The sequence below is a fragment of the Bos indicus x Bos taurus genome, chromosome 15 (assembly GCF_003369695.1).
Source record: "Bos indicus x Bos taurus breed Angus x Brahman F1 hybrid chromosome 15, Bos_hybrid_MaternalHap_v2.0, whole genome shotgun sequence".
Taxonomy (NCBI): domain Eukaryota; kingdom Metazoa; phylum Chordata; class Mammalia; order Artiodactyla; family Bovidae; genus Bos; species Bos indicus x Bos taurus.
The window spans coordinates 4,511,720-4,517,956 of record NC_040090.1 but is presented as its reverse complement, the minus strand read 5'-3'; the positions used below and the strand labels follow the sequence as shown (position 1 = coordinate 4,517,956).

Below are 6,237 nucleotides of genomic sequence, written 5' to 3'. Positions count from 1 at the left end.
TGTTAATAGTGCTTCTATTGTTAATAGTGCTTCTGTTGTTAATAGCACTTCTATGAACCTTTAGGTTCATGTATTTTTTTGAATTGCTGTTCTCCATATGTGTGCTCAGAAGTGGGATTGCTGGATCATATGGAAACTTTAGCTCGTACAGGAACCTCCATACTGTTTTCCATAGCGGTGATGGCAATTCAGTCGCTAAGTCGTACCCGACTCTTGCGACCGACCCCATAGTGGCAGCAGCAAATTATATTTCCACCAACAGAGGGGGATTTCCTCTTCTTCATACCCTCTCTGGCATATACTATTTGTAGACTTTTAAAATGATAGTCATTCTGAACAGTGGGAAGTGATATCTTACTGTAGTTTTGATTTGCATTTCTCTAATAATTATCAAAGTTGTGCATCTTTTTATATGCTTATTGGCCACTTGTATGTCTTTTTGAAGAAATGTCTATTTAGATCTTCAGCTCATTTTTTGACTGGGAGCAGACTTCCCCTAAATATACACATGTTCCATTCACTCAACTTCTCAAGTGTTTATTTAAGCATCATTCTTACACAAGGCCACCTGACAACTTTAATCAAAATTTAGGCTCCATCCTGGCTATGTCCTCTTTTTCATTTTAATATTGCTCAACAACATCAATCATACTATACAGCTCACTTTTCATTCTGCAAATTTTCTGTATTTTCTCTAAGCCTCATGAAGAATGAGTCTTGGTTGTTAAAAAGCCAATGCATGTTTAATTTCTTCAATGAATCACTTACGTAATATTTATCAGCCATTCTTTTTTGTAACTTTTACTCTGCCAGCACTACAGAAAAACTGTGAATGTACTATACATTATCTGGTTTATAAAAATAAGTGTTTTAAGGAAGAGACACATAATAGGCCACACATAAGAACACGCAGGAATGGCAGATGAGGGCCTGAAACAAGGCATGGGTGAATATCTGAGCAGGGATTAGTCATCTGTTAATGATATATTTTGTTTCAGAGTAATGAGTAGTTTTCTTTATTTCTATGCTTCTCATACATCAATTCTTGTTCATCCAATAGAGGTAAATTTACAAGGCTTAAACAACACCAATAATGGTATGCATTCACTGATACATTGCCCATTGTTAACATATCCTAGAGTAAATTTTAAATAGTATATTTGCACATATTTTCCAGTTTATAGACAGGGCATTTTTACCTCTTTGTTCCTCAAACTGTAGATCATTGGATTCAGCATGGGTATTGCTGCTAACCACTCCAATATTCTTGCCTTGAGAACCCCATGAACAGTATGAAAAGGCAAAAAGATAGGATACTGAAAGAGAAACTCCCCAGGTCAATAGGTGCCCAATATGCTACTGGAGATCAGTGGAGAAATAACTCCAGAAAGAAGGAAGGGATGGAGCCAAAGCAAAAAGAATACCCAGCTCTGGATGTGACTGGTGATAGAAGCAAGGTCCGATGCTGTAAAGAGCAATATTGCTTTGGAACCTGGAATGTCAGGTCCATGAATCAAGGCAAATTGGAAGTGGTCAAACAAGAGATGGCAAGAGTAAATGTTGACATTCTAGGAATCAGCGAACTGAAATGGACCGGAATGGGTGAATTTAACTCAAATGACCATTATATCTACTACTGTGGGCAGGAATCCCTCAAAAGAAATGGAGTAGCCATCATGGTCAACCAAAGAGTCTGAAATGCAGTACTTGGATGCAATCTCAAAAACGACAGAATGATCTCTGTTCATTTCCAAGGCAAACCATTCAATATCACAGTAATCCAAGTCTATGCCCCACCCAGTAATGCTGAAGAAGCTGAAGTTGAACGGTTCTATGAAGACCTACAAGACCTTTTAGAACTAACACCCAAAAAAGATGTCCTTTTCATTATAGGGAACTGGAATGCAAAAGTAGGAAGTCAAGAAACACTTGGAGTAACAGGCAAATTTGGCCTTGGAATACGGAATGAAGAAGGGCAAAGACTAATAGAGTTTTGCCAAGAAAATGCACTGGTCATAGCAAACACTCTTTTCCAACAACACAAGAGAAGACTCTATACATGGACATCATCTGATGGTCAACACCGAAATCAGATTGATTATATTCTTTGCAGCCAAAGATGGAGAAGCTCTATACAGTCAGCAAAAACCAGACCAGGAGCTGACTGTGGCTCAGACCATGAGCTCCTTATTGCCAAATTCAGACTTAAATTGAAGAAAGTAGGGAAAAACCACTAGACCATTCAGATATGACCTAAATCAAGTCCCTTATGATTATACAATGGAAGTGAGAAATAGATTTAAGGGCCTAGATCTGATAGATAGAGTGCCTGATGAACTATGGAATGAGGTTTGTGACATTGTACAGGAGACAGGGATCAAGACCATCCCCATGGAAAAGAAATGCAAAAAAGTAAAATGGCTGTCTGGGGAGGCCTTACAAATAACTGTGAAAAGAAGAGAAGCGAAAAGCAAAGTAGAAAAGGAAAGATATAAGCATCTGAATGCAGAGTTCCAAAGAATAGCAAGAAAAGATAAGAAAGCCTTCTTCAGTAATCAATGCAAAGAAACAGAGGAAAACAACAGAATGGGAAAGACTAGAGATTTCTTCAAGAAAATTAGAGATATCAAAGGAACATTTCTTGCAAAGATGGACTCAGTAAAGGACAGAAATGGTATGGACCTAAGAGAAACAGAAGACATTAAGAAGAGATGGCAAGAATACACAGAAGAACTGTACAAAAAAGATCTTCATGACCCAGATAATCACGATGGTGTGATCACTCACCTAGAGCCAGACATCCTGGAATGTGAAGTCAAGTGGGCCTTAGAAAGCATCACTATGAACAAAGCTAGTGGAGGTGATAGAATTCCAGTTAAGTTATTCCAAATCCTGAAAGATGATGCTGTGAAAGTGCTGCACTCAATATGCCAGCAAATTTGGAAAACTCAGCAGTGGCCACAGGACTGGAAAAGGTCAGTTTTCATTCCAATCCCAAAGACAGGCAATGCCAAAGAATGCTCAAACTACCGCACAATTGCACTCATGTCACACGCTAATAAAGCAATGCTCAAAATTCTCCAAGCCAGGCTTCAGCAATACATGAACCGTGAACTTCCTGATGTTCAAGCTGGTTTTAGAAAAAGCAGAGGAACCAGAGATCAAATTGCCAACATCCACTGGATCATGGAAAAAGCAAGAGAGTTCCAGAAAAACATTTATTTCTGCTTTATTGACTATGCCAAAGCCTTTGACTGTGTGGATCACAATACACTGTGGAAAATTCTGAAAGAGATGGGAACACCAGACCACCTGATCTGCCCTTTGAGAAATTTGTATGCAGGTCAGGAAGCCACAGTTAGAACTGGACATGGAACAACAGACTGTTTCCAAATAGGAAAAGGAGTTCGTCAAAGCTGTATATTGTCACCCAGCTTATTTAACTTATATGCAGAGTACATCATGAGAAACACTGGACTGTAAGAAACACAAGCTGGAATCAAGATTGCCGGGAGAAATATCAATAACCTCAGATATGCAGATGACACCACCCTTATGGCAGAAAGTGAAGAGGAACTCAAAAGCCTCTTGATGAAAGTGAAAGTGGAGAGTGAAAAAGTTGGCTTAAAGCTCAACATTCAGAAAACGAAGATTATGGCATCTGGTCCCATCACTTCATAGGAAATAGATGGGGAAACAGTGGAAACAGTGTCAGACTTTATTTTTCTGGGCTCCAAAATCACTGCAGATGGTGAGTGCAGCCATGAAATTAAAAGACGCTTACTCCTTGGAAGGAAAGTTATGACCAACCTAGATTCATATTGAAAAGCAGAGACATTACTTTGCCAACAAAGGTTCGTCTAGTCAAGGCTATGGTTTTTCCAGTGGTCATGTATGAACGTGAGAGTTGGACTGTGAAGAAGGCTGAGCGCTGAAGAATTGATGCTTTTGAACTGTGGTGTTGGAGAAGACTCTTGAGAATCCCTTGGACTGCAAGGAGATCCAACCAGTCCATCCTGAAGGAGCCCTGGGATTTCTTTGGAAGGAATGATGCTAAAGCTGAAACTCCAATACTTTGGCCACCTCATGCGAAGAGTTGACTCATTGGAAAAGACTCTGATGCTGGGAGAGACTGGGGGCAAGAGGAGAAGGGGACGACAGAGGAAGAGATGGCTGTATGGCATCACGGACTCGATGGACATGAGTCTCAGTGAACTCTGGGAGTTGGTGATGGACAGGGAGGCCTGGCGTGCTGCGATTCATGGGGTCGCAAAAAGTTGGACACAACTGAGCCACTAATGTAATCTGATCTGATCTGATTGCTGCTAATTCACTTCAGTCGTGTCCAACTCTCTGTGACCCCATAGACGGCAGCCCACCAGGCTCCCCTATCCCTGGGATTTTCCAGGGAAGAACACTGGAGTGGGTTGCCATTTCCTTCTCCAATTCATGAAAGTGGAAAGTGAAAAGTGAAAGTGAAGTCGCTCCATCGTGTCCACTCCATCAGCGACCCCTTGGATTGCAGCCTACCAGGCTCCTCCATCCATAGGATTTTCCAGGTAGGAGTACTGGAGTGGGGGTGCCTTTGCCTTCTCTCAGCATGGGTATTAATAAAGTATAAAATAAAGATGTCATTTTATCAGTATCAAAGGAATCACTGGATTTGGGCTGCATGTACATAAAGAAGAGAATACCATATAATATGACTGTCACTGTCATATGAGATCCACAGGTGGAGAAAGCCTTGTGTCTGCTTTCCGCTGAGTTCATCCTAAAGATGGCAACAAGGATCAAGATATAGGACATGAGAACTATCAGAAGAGATGAAACCAAATTAAAAATTGAAAAGATCAGAATTATCCATTTAATTTCACGTTTGTCTGAACAAAGCAAAGATATCAAGGGCAGACTATCACAATAGAAATGCTTAATGACATCATGACCACAAAACGATGAAATAAAAATTTTTATGATGGTTAGCAGAGACAAAAAGAGGCTGTCTAGATACGAATGGCCACAAGTGTGTGACGTAACCTTTGTGACATGATGCTTGTGTAGAGCAGAGGGTTACAGATGGCCATGTAGCAGTCATAGGCCATAGCAGAAAGAATGAAAATTTCACTGGTGATAAACCTACTGAAGAAAGAGAGCTGGGTATCACATCAATCATAAGAGATTGTACGCTGATCTATGGCAAAATTTACTAGCATTTTGGGTCCTACGCTGTTGAGTAACCAAGATCAGTAAAAGCCAGGTGTATGAGGAAAAAGTACAGGGGTGTGTGTAGCCTGGAGTCTATCATGGTGAGAATGATCAAGCCCAGGTTATACCCCACTGAGACCATGTAAACAATGAGGAAGAGTCCAAACAAAGGCGCCTGTAGCTCAGGGAGATCGGTGATTCCTACGAGGATGAATTCATTCAGCATCGTCAGATTGTGTTTGTCCAGCCAGGCCATTCGGGAAATATAAACTGAGAATAAATATAAAAATAATGATTAACCTTCATGAGCTATGATGAGATTATCATTGTAAGAAGTGGTTACAATTTTAAATCTTATGTTTATGGTTTGTTAATTTAATTGGCAGCTCAGTTTTCTCTCTCCCAAGTCACTTTAGCTCCTGACAGGTGTCTTAGACATGACACATAAACAGTACAAAAAACAAAAATAAATAATTTGACTTTACATAAATGAAAATTAAAACAAAGTTTTGTCTGTCAAAGGACATTCTCAAAGTATTAAAAAACGTGACCCTCACAATGGAAAAAGTTGGGAATCATATGTCTGATGTGTCTAATACATTGAATATACAAAACACTTTTATAATTCAACAATAGAAAAAACACCCAAATTAAAAGCAGACAAAGGATGTGAACAGAAATGTCTCGCAGGAGATATACAAATGGCCAATAATCACCTGAAAATATGTACAAAACATCATGGAAAAGGGTGAACATAAGACCTTCACTGTGCACACTAAGAACGGAGGTTAGAGAAGCTGAATCATTTCTAATCCTTCCCCCCCACCCCCTCCGCTGGTGCCACCAACTATACCTTTCAACAAAAAATGCATGACAGTAAATATAATCTACAAAGAGAGATCAAAAATATATGTTTAAATGCATATAGTTAAACATCAAAGTAATTTTTTGAGAGAGAATAAAGTGAGTTTTGGAAAGAGCTACTAAATAAATAAAGAGTGGAAAATAACCTTAATTTTGAGCAAAATATACATT

At 39.5% G+C, this 6,237-nt stretch overlaps 1 pseudogene; it reads right to left on the bottom strand.

The window, feature by feature from the left end:
* Positions 1 to 1,125: 1,125 nt before the first annotated feature.
* Positions 1,126 to 5,458, bottom strand: LOC113906031 (annotated as a pseudogene).
* Positions 5,459 to 6,237: the final 779 nt, after the last annotated feature.